At 39.8% G+C, this 17,620-nt stretch overlaps 1 long non-coding RNA gene across 2 annotated transcripts in view; it reads left to right on the top strand.

The window, feature by feature from the left end:
* The first annotated feature begins 1,281 nt into the window (after nt 1-1,281).
* The window catches only part of LOC122231094, a 40,043-nt gene continuing 23,704 nt past the window's right edge, over nt 1,282-17,620 (top strand). For both annotated transcript variants that reach the window (XR_006208237.1, XR_006208238.1), the window contains exon 1: nt 1,282-2,489. This is a non-coding gene — a long non-coding RNA (uncharacterized LOC122231094). The remainder of the gene's footprint in view (nt 2,490-17,620) is intronic.

The raw sequence follows: 17,620 nt of genomic DNA on the forward strand, positions 1-17,620 counted from the left end.
CACTGTATGTTACACCACTCCCTAAAGAGTGAAAGGAAGAAACATAGATGTGGTTAGAGAGAAACAGTGACAAAGAGGAAGTACAAAGAGGAAGGTAGACACCTGCTCGAGGTATGTGGATGGCATTAGATGCATCAGGGGAGAGGGGATGTATGAGATGGCTCTGCGTGCTGGGGCAGAAAGGGATCGTATCGTGGGCATCAGAGTTCCATGACCCCAAGACTCCAACATCCCTGGGTCCAAGCTCTGTAGAAGCCATTGGAATTGAACAGAAGAGTATCCCTCATTTCTTCTGGAATTGTGAGGCTCAGCCTCATGTTCTGTCATGGAGAGGGATGTCTTGAGGGAGATTGTGCTGCTCTTTGGCAGGTATACTCCAAGTCTGCCCTGTGGGGAGGTGTCCTGGGGCCATCTCTCTCACTGCCCCAGGCCCTGTTGGATTTCCCCTCCCCCCCACCAGCTGGCCTTCCTCAAGTTCTGAACCCAGGCATCAGGCATCATGTTGTCCCCAGGTCCTGAAGTCTGTACCTGGCAGAGGTGGACTGCTGATATTGATTTTACAAAATTGACAATAAGGTCCATATCCTCCCTCTGGGACTAGCGGGGTGCATCCCAATCGTGGGTTGCTATCCTCCTGTCCACAACTAATCTGAGGATTCCAGAAGGTAGGTGAACACTTTAAAACACTCTAGTCTTCTCTTAAATCAAATTCAAAGACATTTTCTTGTCCCAGATTTTTTTTAATGCTGAAGAGATGGCAATTAGTAATTGAAGGCATAACGGTCCTATAGGATATTTACCTATATGACTGGTGGACATTATTTCATCCATCCATGTCCCTAAAGCACATTTCATTGGAAATATTATCCAAGGATACATACAGTAAATTCACAATTGATTCATAGCTCCCTGTAAGTTTCATTCTGACCTTGTCACATATGTGTCATCAAAAATATTATTAGTGACTTTTCAGATAAGCTCTTCACATCAAGATGGTGATGTTAGAAAATCTGGTATAAATGGAATTTCACAAATTCCAAATTAGGAATTATTTTTCATTTTTAATGCTTCTTTTTTCTTTTTTTGAGAGAGCCCGAGCTGGGGAGGGGGGAGAGAGTGGGAGATACTGAAACTAAGGCAGGCTCGAGGCTCTGAGCTCTCAGGACAGAGCCTGACGCAGGGCTCAAACTCATGGACTGCAAGATCACGACTTGCGTCAAAGTCGGACGCTTAACCGACTAAACCACCCAAACGCCCCAGGAATTATAGTTTATTGGCAAAGAAGGAGAAATTAAAAATAGTGTAAAGGATGTATATTTTTAATTGAAATATTGTTCACACATTTGTTGTATGAGTTTTAGGCATACATTGTAGTCATTCCATATGTCTATAAATTATATTGTACTTAAGCACAAGTGTAGCTATCCTGTGAAAACATGCAACAGTATTATTACAGGATTGACTCCATTCCATTGGCTGTCCCTTGTATCCCTAGGACTCATTCATTCCATAGCTGATGCCGGTATCTCTCTCAAAGGTGTTCATTCTTTATCTAACCTAAGTATTTTGGTGGTAAACACAATTACCACTTGCTCAGCAAGTGTAAATTGGCGGTCTATTTTTCTGTGAACATTGCTTAAAACATTACAAATGATGTCATTACGTTAATAAATTCGGTTTCATTCTTCACTCATAAGAAAGGAGAAGGAAAAGATTTCTTTGTGTCCCAGGCCCTGTCATTAAAACCTTTCCCAATGTGGAGAACAGGTTTAGTTGCCCAGGCACCTTCAGTGTCTCAGCTGAGTGACCAGGGCCTTCCACATTGCAAAAATGCCCATGATGGCCAACAGAGAGCTCGAGCACCGCAGACCCGGAGAGGCGGGTTTCTCTGCCCAGGCAGTGATGGCCAGCAGAGGGCGCAACATCGGCTTTTCTGACCCAGGGCACCTCAGAGCAGGAAGGGCGTTGATTGCTCCCAGAGTACTCAGGGCCTCTGCCGCTGCCTCAGTACAGAGAGCAGAGCTGCATTTCCAGCAGGTTGTGCCGCCCGCCCCAGGGGAGATCTTGGGAGCTTTGTAGCAACTTGGCATCTCCTGAGTCGCCAGAGAGAATTTGTCTTATTGTACTGAGTGCTGAGGAGTGGGCGCTGGGTGGCTTCCCTGGGCAAGCTGGTTGCTGAGCTGCACAGGCCCTTGCATTTTCTGGGCTGTTCCTGTGTTTCATTCCTCCCCTTCCCGGACAGTATTTGAACAAGACATATTTTACTAAAGGTCTCGTGGATTGCGGAGTCTCATGACATCACCTCATCGATGCAGTCGATGGTTTGTTCCAGATTCAGGCCTGTTTCCGGGAAGAAACCCTGACAGAAATTCAGAAGAATGGGAGCTGCATTCCGTTAGGACATGAATACATGAAATGCTCGTCTTGGGAACTCCTAGAAGAATGAGCGGGGACCCACTTTCCGAGTCCTGCTAGAACCAGTGACCGAGGTAAGGGCACAAACTGTCCCCCACATCATACATGCCTTTAAAAAAGTTTCATGGTTATTTTTCCAACCTAATTAAGTGATTGCAAACTACAGAAAACCTGGTAGGTACCTGTCATTAACGTACGTTATCTTTAATTTAAATTGCAGTGAGTAAAGTTACAGTGTAGTATTAGTTTCAGGTGTAAAATATAGAGCAACCCTTCCACAAGTCATCCGGTGCTCATCCCAGGTGTACTTCTTAATCCCCAGCAGCTGTTTCACCCATTCCCCACCTTGCTCTGGAAGCCCTGTTTGTTTCCTAGTTAAGAGTCTGTTTGTCACTGTCTCCTCCCCGCCCCCCCCCCCCCCCGCTTTGTTTTGTTTTATTTCCATGTGTTAGTGAAATCATCTGGTATTTGTCTTTGTCTGAAAGGCTTATTTCACCCAGGGTAACATTCTCTTGCTCCATCCAGCTCATGGCAAATGGCAAGATTTCATGTTTTTACGGCCTAGTAATATTACATTCCATATACCACATCTCAATTTATTCATCAGTTGATGGATGCTTGGATAGTTTCTGTAATTTGGCTGTTGTAGGAAATGCTGCTGTAAACATCATGGTGCATGTATCCCTTTGAAGATTTTGTATTCTTTGTGGAAATACCTTGTAGTGAAATTGCTGGATCGTAAGGTACTTCCATTTCCAGTTTTTTGGGTTTTTTTTGTTTTGTTTTGTTTTGTTTTGTTTTTTTGAGAAATCTCCATAATGTTTTCCATACTGGCTGCACCAGTTTGCATTCTTACCCACAGTGCAAGAGGGTTATTCTTTCCCCACATCCTTGGCAACACCTGCTGTTTCATCCTTCATTGATTTTCGTCATTGTGACAGATGTGATGTGTTATCTCATTGTACTTTTGAATTGTGTTTCCCTGAAGATCAGTATTGTTGAGTATTTTTTCATGTGTCTCTTGGCCAGGTATATGTCTTCCTTTGGAAAATGTCCATTTTTGTCTTCTGCCCTTTTTAAATCAGATTTCTCATTTTTTGGGTGCTGTATAACTGTATATATTTTGGGCACTAACCCTTTATCTGATGTCGTTTGCAAATATCATTCTGTAGGTGTTTTAGTTTTGTTGATTATTTCCTAGGTGATGGAAGGTTTTAATTTTTATGAAGTCTCATTATTTTTGCTTGTTTTTCCCTTACCTCTAGAGATATATCTACAAAGACGTTTGTACAGGCAATGTCAAATAAGATACTACGCGTGTTATCCTCTGGGATTTTTATGGTTTCAGGTTTCACATATAGGTCTTTATCCATGTTGGATTTATTTTTGTGTATGTTGTAAGAAAGTGGTCCGTTGTTTTTGTTTTGTTTTGCAGGATGCTGTCCAGTTTTTCCAAAACCATATGTTGAGGAGCCTTTTTTTAAGTTTATTTACTTATTTTTGATAGAGAGCGCATGAAGTAGAGGGGCAGAGAGAAATGGAGACAGAGAATCCCACGCATGCTCTGCACTGTCCTGAGATCATAACCTGAGCTGAATTCACAATCACATGCTTTGTTGACTGAGCCACCCCTGTGTCCCAAGACTATCTTTTTTTCCATTGGATGTTCTTTCCTGCTTTGTTGAGAATTAATTGACCATATAGGTGTGAGTTCATTTCTACATTTCTATTCTATTGATCTATGCCTCTGTGTGTTGTTGTTGTTGTTGTTGTTGTTTTGCCAGTTCCATACTGTTTTGATCAGTATAGCTTTGTAATATAACATAAAGTCTGGAATTGTGATGTCTCCAGCTTTGCTTTTCTTCTTCAAGTTTGTTTTGGCTGTATGGGGACTTTTGTTATTCCACACAAATTTTGAGATTATTTGTTCTTGTTCTGTCACAAATGTTTTTGTTAGTGTGATAGGGATTTCATTATATGTGTAGATTGTTTTGAGGAGTGTAGACATTTTTAACAGTATTTTGTGCTTCCCATCCATGAACATGAAATGTATGTCCATTTCTTTGTGTCTTCTTCCATTTATTTCATAGTTCTATTGTCTATTGTTCTATTGTCTATTCTATTGTTCTATTATCTATTGTGTCTTCTTCCATTTATTTCATATTTCTATTTCATAGAGTACAGGTCTTTCAACTCTTTGGTTAGGTTTATTCCTGGTTTCTTGTGGCATTTGTGAGCCTGTCAATGGGATTGATCCCTTACTTTCTCTCTGTGTTAATTCATGATTTTTGTTAGAAATGCAATACATCTATGTAGCTTGATTTCTGTATATTGTGACTTGTGGAATTCATATATCAATTCTACCAAGTTTTAAGGGAATCTTTCATGTTTTTTATAGAACACATCATGTCAGTTCCAAATAGCGAAAGTGCTACATCTTCCTTGCCAATTTGGATGCCTCTTATTTCTTTTTGTTGTCTGAGTGCTCTGGTTAGGGTTTCCCGTACTATGTGGAATAACAGTGGTGAGAGGGGTCATCCCTGTTTTGTCCCTGACCTTGGAGGAAAAATTTTCAATTTTTCCCCATTGAGGTGAGATGAGCTGTGGGTTTTTCCTAGATGACCTTTATTATGTGCAGGTAGGTTGACTCTCAATGTACTTTGCTGAGGGGTTTTATCATGAATGGATGTGACATTTTGTCAAATAGTTTTCCTGCATCTGTTGAAAGCATCGTATTGTTCTTATCCTTTCTTCTATTACTGTGGTGCATCATGTTGATTGATCTGTGAATGTGGAACCACCCTTGCAGCCCAGGAATATATCCCACTTGATTATGGTAAATGATTCTATTAATGTATTGTTGACTTTAATTTGAAGGTATTTTAATAAGAATTTCTGCATACATAGTCATCAGGCTATCGGGCTGCAGTTTTATTTAAAATTTTTTTAAACATTTTTTAAATGTTTATTTCTTTCCTTTGAGTACATAAAAGTGAGGGAGGGGCTCAGAGATAGGGAGAGAGAGAATCCTGGCCATGCCCTACACTGTCATGGCAGGGTCCAACATGGGACTCAAACCCACGCACCGCAAGATAATGTCCTAATCCGAAATTAAGAGTTGAACAGTAAACAGCCCGAGTCACACAGGCGCCCTACCAGTTTTCGGTTTTAGTGGAGGCTTTATCTGGTTTTGGTATCAGGGTAATGATGGCCTCATAAGATGAATTTATAAGTTTTCCTTCTTTTTTATTTTTCATAATAATTCGAGGAGAATACATATTACCTCTTTCTTAAATGGATGGTAGAATTCATCAGTTAAACCATCTGGCCCAGAACTCTTGTGTTGGGGGGAGATTTTTTTATTACTGATTTGATTTCTTTCTGTTTTCAGATTTTATGTATCTTCCTGTTTCAGTTTTGGTAGTTTGTGTGTTTATAGGAATTTGTCCATTTTTCTCAGAGTTTCCAATTTGTTGCATATAGTTGTTCATAATATTAACTTCTAACTGTATTTTTGTGGTGTGGACTGTTATTTCTCCTTTCTTATTTGTGATTTTATTTATTTGAGTCCTTTCTCTCTTCTTACTGAAAAGTCTGCCTAGAAGTTTTCATGTTGATTACTGTTTTCAAAGAACCAGCCCCGGTTTCATTGATTTTGTCTAGTGTCTTTTTGGTTTGAATATCCCTTATTTCCCTGTGAATCTCTATTACTTCCTTCCTTCTGCTGTTCTTCTTCTGATATGTGACCTAGAATATGATCAATTCTGTAGAATGTCCCATGTGCGCTTGAAAAGAATATGTACTCTGCCATTTTAGTATGGAGTGTTCTAAATATATCTGTTAAACCCATCAGGTCCAGTGTGTCATTCAAAGCCATTGTTTCCTTGTTGATTTTCTGTTTACAGCTTCTGTCCATTGATGTGAGTGATGTGCTAAAGTCCTCTACTATCGTTATATTATAAAAAATGAGTTCCTTTATGGTGGTTGTTAAATATTTTATATACTTAGTGATCGCATGTTGGGTGCATCAAAATTTACAATCATTGGATCTTCTTGTTTCATTGTCCCCTTTAGTATGAGATAGCGTCCGTCTTCATCTCTTGTTATGGCTTTATTTATTTATTTATTTACTTACTTACTTACTTATTCATTTATTTATTTATTTTAATTTAAGTCATAGTTGACATACAGTGCATTCTCGGATTCGGGAGAAGAATTTGGTGATTCATCCCTTACATACAATACCCAGTGCTCATCACAACAAGTGCTCTCCTTAATACTCATCTGACATCTAGCCCAGCGCTGACCCATTTCCCTCCATCAACCTTCGTTTTTTTTCTCTAACATTAAGAGACTCCTGTGGTTTGTTACCACTCTTCTCGTTTCCTTCCCCCTTCCCATGTTTTCATCTGTTTTGTTTCTTCAATTCCACATGAGTGAAATCCTATATTTGTCTTTCTCTGATTGACATATTTCACTTAGCATAATACATTCTAGCTCCATCCACATCATTGCAAATGGCAAGATTTCATTCTTCTTGAAGTTGAGTTATATTTCTTTGTATATACATATGTTTGTATATATGAACGTACACATATGTACATATATATATATATATGCGTATACATACACACACACACACACACACACACACACACACAAACCACTTCTTTATACCTTCATCAGTTGATGGATACTTGGGCTTTCTCTGTAGTTTGGCTACTGTTGATAATGCTGCTATAAATACTGGGTTCATGAAATGTCACTATTAGGTATTTACCCAAAGTGTACCAAAATAGAGTCTCGGTTTTAAAGGTTATTTTGCCTGATATAAGTATTGCTACTGGCTTTCTTTTGACATTATTGGCATAATAAATGTTTCTTTATTCCCTCACTTTAAATCTGAAGGTGACTTAAGTCCAAATAAATCTTTGTAGACAGCATCTAGATAGGTGTTGTTTTTGTTTGTTTGTTTGTTTTGTCCATTCTGACGCCCTATCCAATGTCTTATGATTGGAGCATTTAGTCCATGTACATTTAGAGTGGTTATTAATAGGTATATATTTAGTGCCATTCTACTAGTTGTTTTGCCATTGTTTCTTGGTGTTTTCTCTGATCCTTTCTTGTCTGTAACACTTTTAGTCCTAGATTTCCACTCAAAGAGCCCGATTTAAATATTCTTTTCTTTTGACTGGTAGTACATTTCTTTACTTCTTTTTAATATCTCTCTTTTTTTTAATTTAAGCTCAAGTTAGTTACTTTATAGTGGAATACTGTTTCAGCAGTAGAATTTAGTGATCCATCAAGTACAAAATATACCCAATACTCATCCCAAGTGCGCCCGTAATGCCCATCACCCATTTAGCCCATACCCCTATTCAATAACCCTCCTGGAACCCTGAGTTTCTTCTCTGTATTTAAGAGTCTCTTATCGTTTGACTCCCTCTCTGTTTGTATCTTATTTTTGCTTTCCTTTCACTACGTTCATCAGTTGTATTAAATTCCACAGATGAGAGAAATCATATGATGTGTGTCTTTCTCTGACATATTTTGCTTAGCATAATCAAGTCAGGTTCCATCCATGTTGTTTCAAAGAGCAAGATTTCATTCTTTTTGATCGCCGAGTAATATTCCATTGTATAAATATACCACATCTTCTTTATCCATTCATCTGTCAATGGTCATTTGGGCTCTTTGCATAGTTTAGCTATTGTTGATAATGTTGCTATAAACATTGCAGTGCATGTGCCACTTCGACTCAGCGTTAGTGTATCCTTTGGATAAACACGTGGTAGTGCAATTGCTGGGGCCTAGTGTAGTTCTATTTTTAGTTTTTCTGACAAATCTCCATACTATTTCCAGAGTGGCTACACCACTTTGCATTTCCACCAGCATTTCAAAAGCGTTCCCTTTCTCTGCATCCTTGCCAAATCTGTTTTTTTCGGAGATGTTAATTTTAGCCATTCTGATAGGTGTGAGGGGATATCTCATTGTGGTTTCGATTTGTATTTCAGTGATGACGAGTGAGATTGAGCATCTTTTCATGTGTGACCAATCTGAATGTCATCTTTCTTAAAGTGTCTCTTCACGTCTTTTGCCCATTTCTTCACCGGATTATTTGGTTTTTGGGTGTTGAGTGTGATGATTTTTTATAGATTTTGGATACTAATCCTTTATCTGATATGTCACCTGCAAATATCTTCTCCCATTTCATTCAGTGGCCTTTCAGTTTTGCTGATTGTGTCCTCTGCTGTGCAGATGCTTTTTATCTTGAGGTCCCAATAGTTCATTTTGGTTTTTATTGCCCTTGCTTTGGAGACATGACAAGCAAGAAGTTGTTGTGGCCAGTATCAAGGAGGTAGATTGCCTGTTTTCTCCTCTAGGATTTTGATGGTCCCTTTCTTACATTTATATCTTTCATCCATTTTGAGGTGTGTGTGTGTGTGTGTGTGTGTGTGTGTGTGTGTGTGTGTGTGTGGTTTAAGAACATAGTCCAGGTCCAATCTTCTCACTGTCCAGTTTTCCCAGTACCATTTGCTGAAGAGACTTTTGTTTTTCCATTGGATACTCTTTCCAGTGTTATCAAAGATTACTCGGCCATATGTTTGAGGGTCCATTTATGGGTTCCCTATTCCATTCCATTGATGTCTGTGTCCGTTTTTGTGCCCGTACCATACTGTCTTGATGATTGCGGTTTTCTAATACACCATAAAGTCCAGATTTTAATGTCTCCAGCTTTGTTTTCTTTTTCAACATGACTTTGGCGATTTGGGGTCTTTTCTGGCTCCCTACAAATTTTAGGGTTGTTTGTTCTAGTTCTGTGAGAAATGTTGTTGTTATTTTGATAGGGATTGCATTGAATGTGTCGATTGCTTTGGGTGGTATTGACATTTTAATAATATTTGTTCTTCTCATCCATGAGCATGGAATGTTTTTCCATTTCTTTGTGTTTCTTCCATTTATTTCATAGATGTTGTATGGTTTGTTCCTTTATTTTTTTAATGTTTGTTTATTTTTGAGAGAGAGAGAGAGAGAAAGAGAGAGCACATGAGCAGGGGAGGGGCAGAAAGAGAGAGAGAGAGGGAGACACAGACTCTGAAGCAGGCTCCAGACTCCGAGCGGTCAGCACAGTGCCCATCACGGGACTCAGACCCACAAATGAGGGATCATGTCCTGAACCGAAGTTGGCACTTAACCGACTGAGCCACCCAGGTGCCCCTCTATTGTTTTAAGTGTACCGATCTTTTACCTCTTTGGTTATGTTTACCCCTGGGTATTTGATGGTTTTCAGTGCAGTTGTAAAGTACATCAATCCTTGATTTCTCTCTGCTGACTCATTATTGGTGTATAGAAATGCAGTCAACTTCTGTATATTGATTTTATATCCTGAGACTTTCCTGAATTCCAGTATCAGTCCTAACAGTTTTTCCATGGAGTCTTTTGGATTTCCTTGGAAAGTATCATGTCTGTGAAGAGGGAAAGTTTGACCCTCCTTGCCAATTTGGACGCCTTGTATTTCTTTTTGTTGTCTGCTTGCTGAGGTTAGGACTTCCAACAGTTTGTGGAATAATAGTGGTGAGAGTGGACATCCCAGTCGTGTTCCTGACCTTAGGGGGAAAGCTCTCAGTTTTTCCTCAATGAAGATGATATTAGCTGTGGGACTTTTGTATCTGGACATACTGATATTCAGACAAGATCTTTCTATCCTTCCTTTCATGAGTACTTTTTTTTTTTCATCAAGAAAGGATGCTGCATTGTGTCAAATGCTCTTTCTGCATCTATTGAGAGGATCATATGGTTGTTATCCTTTCTTTTATCAATGTGATGTATCACATCAGTTGATTTGCAGATATTGAATGGGTGGTGCATCCCAGGAATAAATCCAATTCATTGTGGTGAATAATTATTTGTATGTATTGTTGGATCCGGTTCACTACTTTTTGTTGAGAATTTTTGCATCCAGGTTCATCAGGGAAATTGGTCTGTAGTTTTCTTTTCTGGTGGGGTCTTTGTCCAGTTTGGACTCAAGGCCAAGCTGGCCTCATAGAATGAGTTTGGAAGTGTTCCTTCCATTTCTCTGGCCATGACCGTATCTTTTTCTTTCATTTGGGATGCATTCCTCTTGTCTTGGCATTTTGGCTGAGTATTTGCCTTCTCTGTGTTACAAAAGCTCATTATGTTAGCTGCCTGTGAGATGAATGGCTTTATGAAAAGGAGGTCACCTAGTGTCCAGGGTCTGACCATCAGGGAGTGTCTGTGGTGTGTGTTGCATACACTGTTTTGTGTTCTGGCTGCACTGTCCTTCAGGCCAGTTGTATGGACAATGTATGGTCCTTGGCCAGAATGTGCTGAGTTTTATCTAGGTCAGCTCCGATCTGCTTCTTAAATGAGACTTGAAATGACTGCCACTCGAAGTGAAGCTCTGCAGAACTGTCTGGTCAAGAGAGGTGATGTGGTCATGGGCTTCCGCTGGTCTCCTGGGGAAGGGGACACCTCCATTGGGACTGAAGCAAGCCTGATTGACCTAGAAGGCCAGTCTCACCAGAGCACAGGAATGTGGGGTTGATGTAAGCATGTTAGGCAGCCAGTGTGGGGATGACATTGTTTCCAGCAGATGGTTCTGTGTTTATGCTGTGGGGAAGAGGAGGAAAATGGTCCCACACACCTCCTCTGTCCTAGCTCCTTTGTCCCCTTGTTGTGAACACTGCCTCTCAGGGATGCTCTCCATGATGAGTGTATAATCTCCCCACTGCGTGCACCAGGCGATGTACAGGTCACTGTTTCCATACCATCTGCCTGTAAGTAGTTTGCTGCCTTTTCTCAAGGATTAGGCCAGTGCCCTCAGGGCTGTATCCCAGCCAAGACTGCTAACCTTTGAAACTCCACATTCTCGGGGTCTGGATCGCTTGGTTAAGTGTCCGAGTCTTGATCCTGGCTCAGATCATGACCTCGTGGTCATGGGCTTCTCTCTCTCCCTCTATTCCTGCCCCTCCCTTGCATGTGCTCTCTTTCTCTCTCTCTCTCTCAAAATAAATAAACTTAAAACAAATTTAGTGGCATGGAATACCTTATTTAGGCGAGATTTCCTCCCTGAGGGAATGGTGGGGGTCTGTCAGTTAAATTTCCAGCAATGACTAGGAATTTCATTGCTGACTGGTTAAAGGTTACATTCCTACAGGAATGAATTTAGGGATAGTGACATGAGGCCTTAAGGTAAGTAACTCCATGATGGTCCTGTGAGTTTTCTTTACATTCCAAACCCATATTTTTGCACATCAATTTTTTTTATTAAAAACATAACCCTAAATAATATTTTAGCCATCTACTGCCAGCCCGATGATCATATCCTGTAAAACTGTGACCATCTCCTAATCATAGATGAAGATCAACTCTGTGGCTCTAAGAGTTTTGTGACTCTAAATTACATTGATGTATGTTACTTAGATCTTTGTGAGTCTAGGTTACTGCTGGCCGCCTGAAATCTTTGACCCAGGGACACCCAGCTAGGTTTCTGAGCCATCACTTAGGCACAGAAGCACCCTTTCCAAGTCACCTCTTCCTAAAGTGTGTCTTCCCTCTGGTGCTTCTGGGTCTTACCCTTTTGCAGATCACATGCTGTGATGGACATCCCCTCATGAAAACCTGTCAAAGTGGGTGAGAAAAACCTGCTTGCCTGTGACTGCCACTTCATTGTCACATCTTTTCCTTCTGAAACCCCTTGAACACCCTATCATTCTTCCAGACTTTGAACATCTCTTTGATTTGGAAATATTTCATTCTCTTGTATTCCTGCTAAAAATATGCGTGAAAATATTAAAGCAAGGATTCTTTACAATAAGTGAGCCAGTCACAATGATCCATCTGGCCGTGTGTACGTATGTTTTCTTTTTTGGACACTCTTCAGGCATGATGTGAAGTACATCCTGTAAAATCTGAGTATCATTCATTATCTAGGATAACCGACTTTATGGAAAGCCATTTAATGACATGTTCATTCAAGATCCGAAAAACACTTAATTTACATACCACATAATACAGTGGTGTATACATACGTTATTATCTTAAAATATGTAAAGTGGATGTTTCTATGAAGCGTATATCATGCATTCAGTTTTCTGTACCATGAATGCTATTATTTAAATTACACAATAGTAAGAACAACAAGACTAGGTACATGGCCATCACTAGTAAATAATACTAGAACTATTCATATAATATTAGGTGTTGAAAACATAAAACCATGATTACTAATAATATTTTCAATCGTGGTGGGCTTCTAGTTACCAGAAAAATTGGGAAGATATTATTGAGTCTCCACATACATCAGAGTGTTTTCTGACTATTGATGTCCTCTAAGTCGATACATGATCACAGTCAATATCCCAAAGAGATATGGTAGTATTAACTAACTTTATATTTGTATTCAGATTGCTTCAGTTTTAACCTCTTCTGTCCCAGACTCATCCCAGCTGGCACATTACAGTCATCCTGTCTCCTCAGGCTCCACTTGGCCATGACAATTTTTAGATTTTTCCATATTTTTCATGATCTGCAAAGTTTTGAGGGTACGTTTGTAGAATGTATTTTGTAGAATGATCTTTGGTTAAGATATGTCTAACGTTTGTTCAAATGCTTAGGCTGACTACTGTGTTTTGGAGCAGAAGATCCAGAGGCATAGTTCCATCCATAATTATCACTTCACATAAAGGTTGTTTACTCTGAAGATTTGGGTCTTTTGTGGTTCTGTACAAATTTTAAGACTGTTCTAGTTCTATGAAAAATGTTGTTGCTATTTTGATGGCGATTGCATTAATTGTGTCAGTTGCTTTGGGAAATATAGACATTTCCATGAAATTTGTACTTCCGATCCATGAGTATGGAATATACTTCCACTTTTTTGTGTCATCTTGTATTTCTTTCATCACTTTTTTATAATTTTCAGAGTATAGGTCGCTCACCACCTTGGATAGATTTATTCATAGATACCTTATTATTTGGTGTACAACTGTAAATGGGACTGTTTTCTTAATTTCTCTCTCTACTGATTCGTTATTGTCTAGAAATGCAACAGATTTCTGTACAATGATTTTGTATCCGGTGACATTGCTGTATTCATTTATCACTTCTAGCAGTTATTGGGTGGACTCTTTGGGGTTTTCTATATATAGTGTCATGTAATCGGCAAAGTGTGAAAGATTCACTTCTTCCAGATTTGGATTAGTTTTTCTTTTCTTCCTTTCTTTTCTTTTCTTTTCTTTTCTTTTCTTTTCTTTTCTTTTGTCTTTTCTTTTCTTTTTTTTCTTTTCTTTTCTTTTACTTTAATTTACGTTGTTTCGTTTCGTTTCGTTTTGTTTAGTTTCATTTCATTTGATTTATCTGCTGGCTGTAGCTTGGACTTCCAGTGCTATGTTTATTAAAAGTGGTAAGAGTAAACATCCTTGTGTTTTCCCCGACCTTATAGGAAAAGCTCTCAGATTTTCTCCATTAAGGTTGATTATAGCTTCAGGGTTTTCATAGAAAACATTTATTGCATTGATGTATGTTCCCTGTAAACCTACTTTAGGGGGTTATAATCATGAATGGATGTTGTAGTATGTCAAATGCTTTTTCTTCATGTATTGAAATGACCGTATGGTTCTTTTCTTTTAACGTTTATTAATTTTGAGAGAGACAGAGTGTGAGCAGGGAAGGGGCAGAAAGAGAGTGGGAGACACAGAGTTCGATGGAGGCTCTTGGCTCTGAGCTTTCAGCACAGAGTCTGATGTGGGACTTGAACTCACGAATCATGGGGTCATGACCTGAGCTGATGTCAGACTGCTAAAGGATTGAGCCACCCAGGTGCCCCGATCATATGGTTCTTATCCTTTCTCCTGTTGATATATTGTATCACATTGATTTGCAAATACTGAACCACCCTTTCAGCTTGGGAATAAATCCCACTTAATTGTGGGATATATTTACAGTTGTTATATCTCCTTTTGGACTGTACCCTTTACTGTTATATAACGTCCTCCTCTGTCTCTTGTTATGTACTTTGTTTTAAGTGTATTTTTTCTGATACAAGTATTGCTACTCTAATTTTTTTTTTCATCCGTTCTTACACCCTATGTCTCTAGATTGGAGCATTCATTCCATTTACCTTCAAAGAAATGATTGCTATGTATGTATGTATGTATTGCCATTATATTACCTGTTTTCTTGTGGTTTCTAATGATTTTCTCCGATCCTTTCTTGTCTGTCTTTCATGTTTTGCTTATTTTCTTTAGTGAAGTATTTTAATTTATTTATCTTTATTCTTAGCATATTTGTGACTTGTTTTTGATATATGGTTACTGCTGGGTTATTTACATAACCTCTTCTGCGTTTAGCAGTTTGTACGAAGCTGATGGTCATTTACTTTGGAACCCATTATGTTCTTCTCCCTAGGTTTTTGGTAGATGTTATTATATTTCAAATCCATATCTCTGAGTTCCTTAACTATTTTGTACAAAAATATTCATGTTTTACTTGATTTGTGTCTTTTACCTCTATAGTGTCAGTTTTGGTCTCTCCTTTCCACTCAAAGAGTCCCTCTTCATATTTCTTGCAGGACTGATTTAGTGGTACAAACACCTTTAGTTTTTGTTTGGGAAAGTCTGTGTCTCCTTCCATTCTGAATGATAGACTTGCTGGATAGAGTATTCTTGGCTGCTGATTTTTCCATTCAGCACTCTGAATATGTGATGTCACTTGCTTCTCGCTTGCCAAGTATCTGTTCAGAAATCTGGTAGCTAGCCTTATGGGTCTTCCCTTCTAAGTGAAGGTCTCTTTGTGTTGCTGCATTTAAGAGTTTTTCTTTATTGTCACTGTAATTTGCAAGTTTGCTTACAATATGTCTGGATGTTGGCCTGATTTTGTTCATTTCGATGTGAATTCTCTAGCCTCCCGCATGGGGATGTTTGTTTCCTCCCCCAATTAGGGCATTTTTCAGCTATTGTTTCCACAAATAAATTTTCTGCCGCCTTTTCTCTTTCTTCTGAGACTCCTACAATATCAATATTGTTATCTTTGCTGTAGTCACTGAGCTCCCTTAGTCTCATCTCACGTTGCAGAATTCTGTTCTCTCTCTTTGGTTCAATGTGATTAATTTCCATTACTCAGTCTTCGAGGACACTGGTTTGCTCCTCTCCTTCTTCCATCCCTTTGTTAGTTACAGCAAGCATGTCTCTCCTTTATCGTGTCCTCAATGTCTACTGTACTATTTCTTATCTTAGTCAGTCTCACTCTTCTACTCATTTCACAACTCTAATGAGTACCCTTATGATCATTGCTTTCAAATCTGTATCAGGTATGTTACCTACATCTCTTTGGCTTAGATCTCTGGCTGTGACTTTGACTAGGTCTTTCATTGTGGATAAACATCTCTGTGTGTCCATTTTGTCTGTCTCTCTGTCTCTATTTGTCTGTGTTAAGAAAGTCAGCTGTACCTTCTGCTCTTGAAACTAATAACGTCATGAAGAAGAGGTCCTGGAGAACTCAGCAGTGCACATCTCCGTTTATAGGACCTGGACCTTCAGGAGGCTATCGTATAGGTACTGTTCACAGCCTGCTGCTGTGTCTGGGTTACTTTTCCTGTTAGTGCAGGTGTCTGCACTGACTGCGTGCTGTTTTGGGCTGTGCTTTGTCTCAGTGGTGTTAGTGGGACCCAGGCAGGCCAGCTGTGGGGTGGTATGTCCGCTGGATAACTTGGGCACAGGGCAGGAGTGTTAGCAAAATTTCACAGGGCTACAAGTCCTATGCCAGATTTCCCGCTGTCCTTTGGTGGCTGGGGGCTGTGGCCCAGCGGTGGAAGCTAGGAGCTTGAGGATATGCACAGAGCATGTCTGTGCCTGGGGACATGTGGCTTAGTGAGACAGATGAGGGTGCCTGGATATGTACAGCTGGGTGAGGTGCAGATGTGCACAGCATGTTGTGGCAGCTATGCATGCAGCTTGTCAGACAGGGTGCCCTTGTGGTTTGAAAAATGTTTGCCCTGAGACCAGCAGGCTTGGTTTGGTGAGTCCCCTAGTGAACCCTTGGGACTGGTGCACTGCTAATGGGTTAGTTAGCAAGTGTCTGTGCAGCCTCACCCTCTTGTGGGTGCTTCTATGCTTATTCTGGGAGGCTGGGGGAGAAGAGTGGTGCCTGTGAGCTCCCTCATTGTTGGAGAAGTCCTCCAACACACTCCAGAATCAGCATGAATATATCTGTCTCCTGTTTCCTCGGCATTGTGTAAAATGCCATGTTTACATTGCCTCTCTACACATGCAGGGATATCGCTATCACTCATCCTCCTGGATCTCCCAGTGCTGGGTCAGCTGACCTCCAAACCTCCTGTATCTGAACACAAAGGCATTCAGCCCCTCTAAGTTTTAATGCCCAATGTTATGGAGATTAGTCTTCCCTGTATGACCTCCCTGGTGTGAGGGCTCACTTTTTCTGCCCCTTCTGCAGGCAGACAGCCTCCACCTTTCTGACATTCCTAACCTTTCTGATGCAGCTTCTCTCTACTTCGGTGTGGAGTTTGTTCTGCCAGTCTTTGGATCGCTCTTTGGTTCATGGACTTGAATGTGGATGTTATGCATTGAAAATATGGGACAGGGTGAGCTCAGGGTCCTCTTACTTTGCTATTATTAATTTTTTAAATGTCTTATTATTTTGGATTTTTGAGACATGGGAAGACAGACTCATATCACACATGCACTTCAGGATTGGAAAGGAACTTTCCCACATTTGCTTCTATTATTTTATGTTTTGAAACTCTCTTTAATGAGATATGATTACATATAACAAACCTCAAGTTAAAGGGTATACTTTGATGAGATTGAGGGTACAGGACTATGGGTACAGCACCATGAAATCATATGGTTTCTCCCTAAACCTTCCATCATGATCCCTTTGTGTCTAATGCTAATGTTGCTTTTGAAGTAAGGACTACTTTTTTTTCCACGTTTTCACATATTGCCCAGGTGTCTGAAAGCTGGCATTGGGGTATCTCCTTTTCCAATAGTCTATATTCCCATAAGTTTTGAAGTCGGTTTACCTTGGACTTTTGCTTCTATTGTATCTCTCTGTATGTTCACATGCTCTCGTTGCAATACTTTAATGATGAGGTCTTCATCATCGCTTTAATTTTCACCAAATGGTATGAGCTGCAGTTCCACTTATGACAGAAGGCACAGGCTTC

Source organism: Panthera tigris, chromosome D1 (genome assembly GCF_018350195.1).
Source record: "Panthera tigris isolate Pti1 chromosome D1, P.tigris_Pti1_mat1.1, whole genome shotgun sequence".
Lineage (NCBI taxonomy): Eukaryota > Metazoa > Chordata > Mammalia > Carnivora > Felidae > Panthera > Panthera tigris.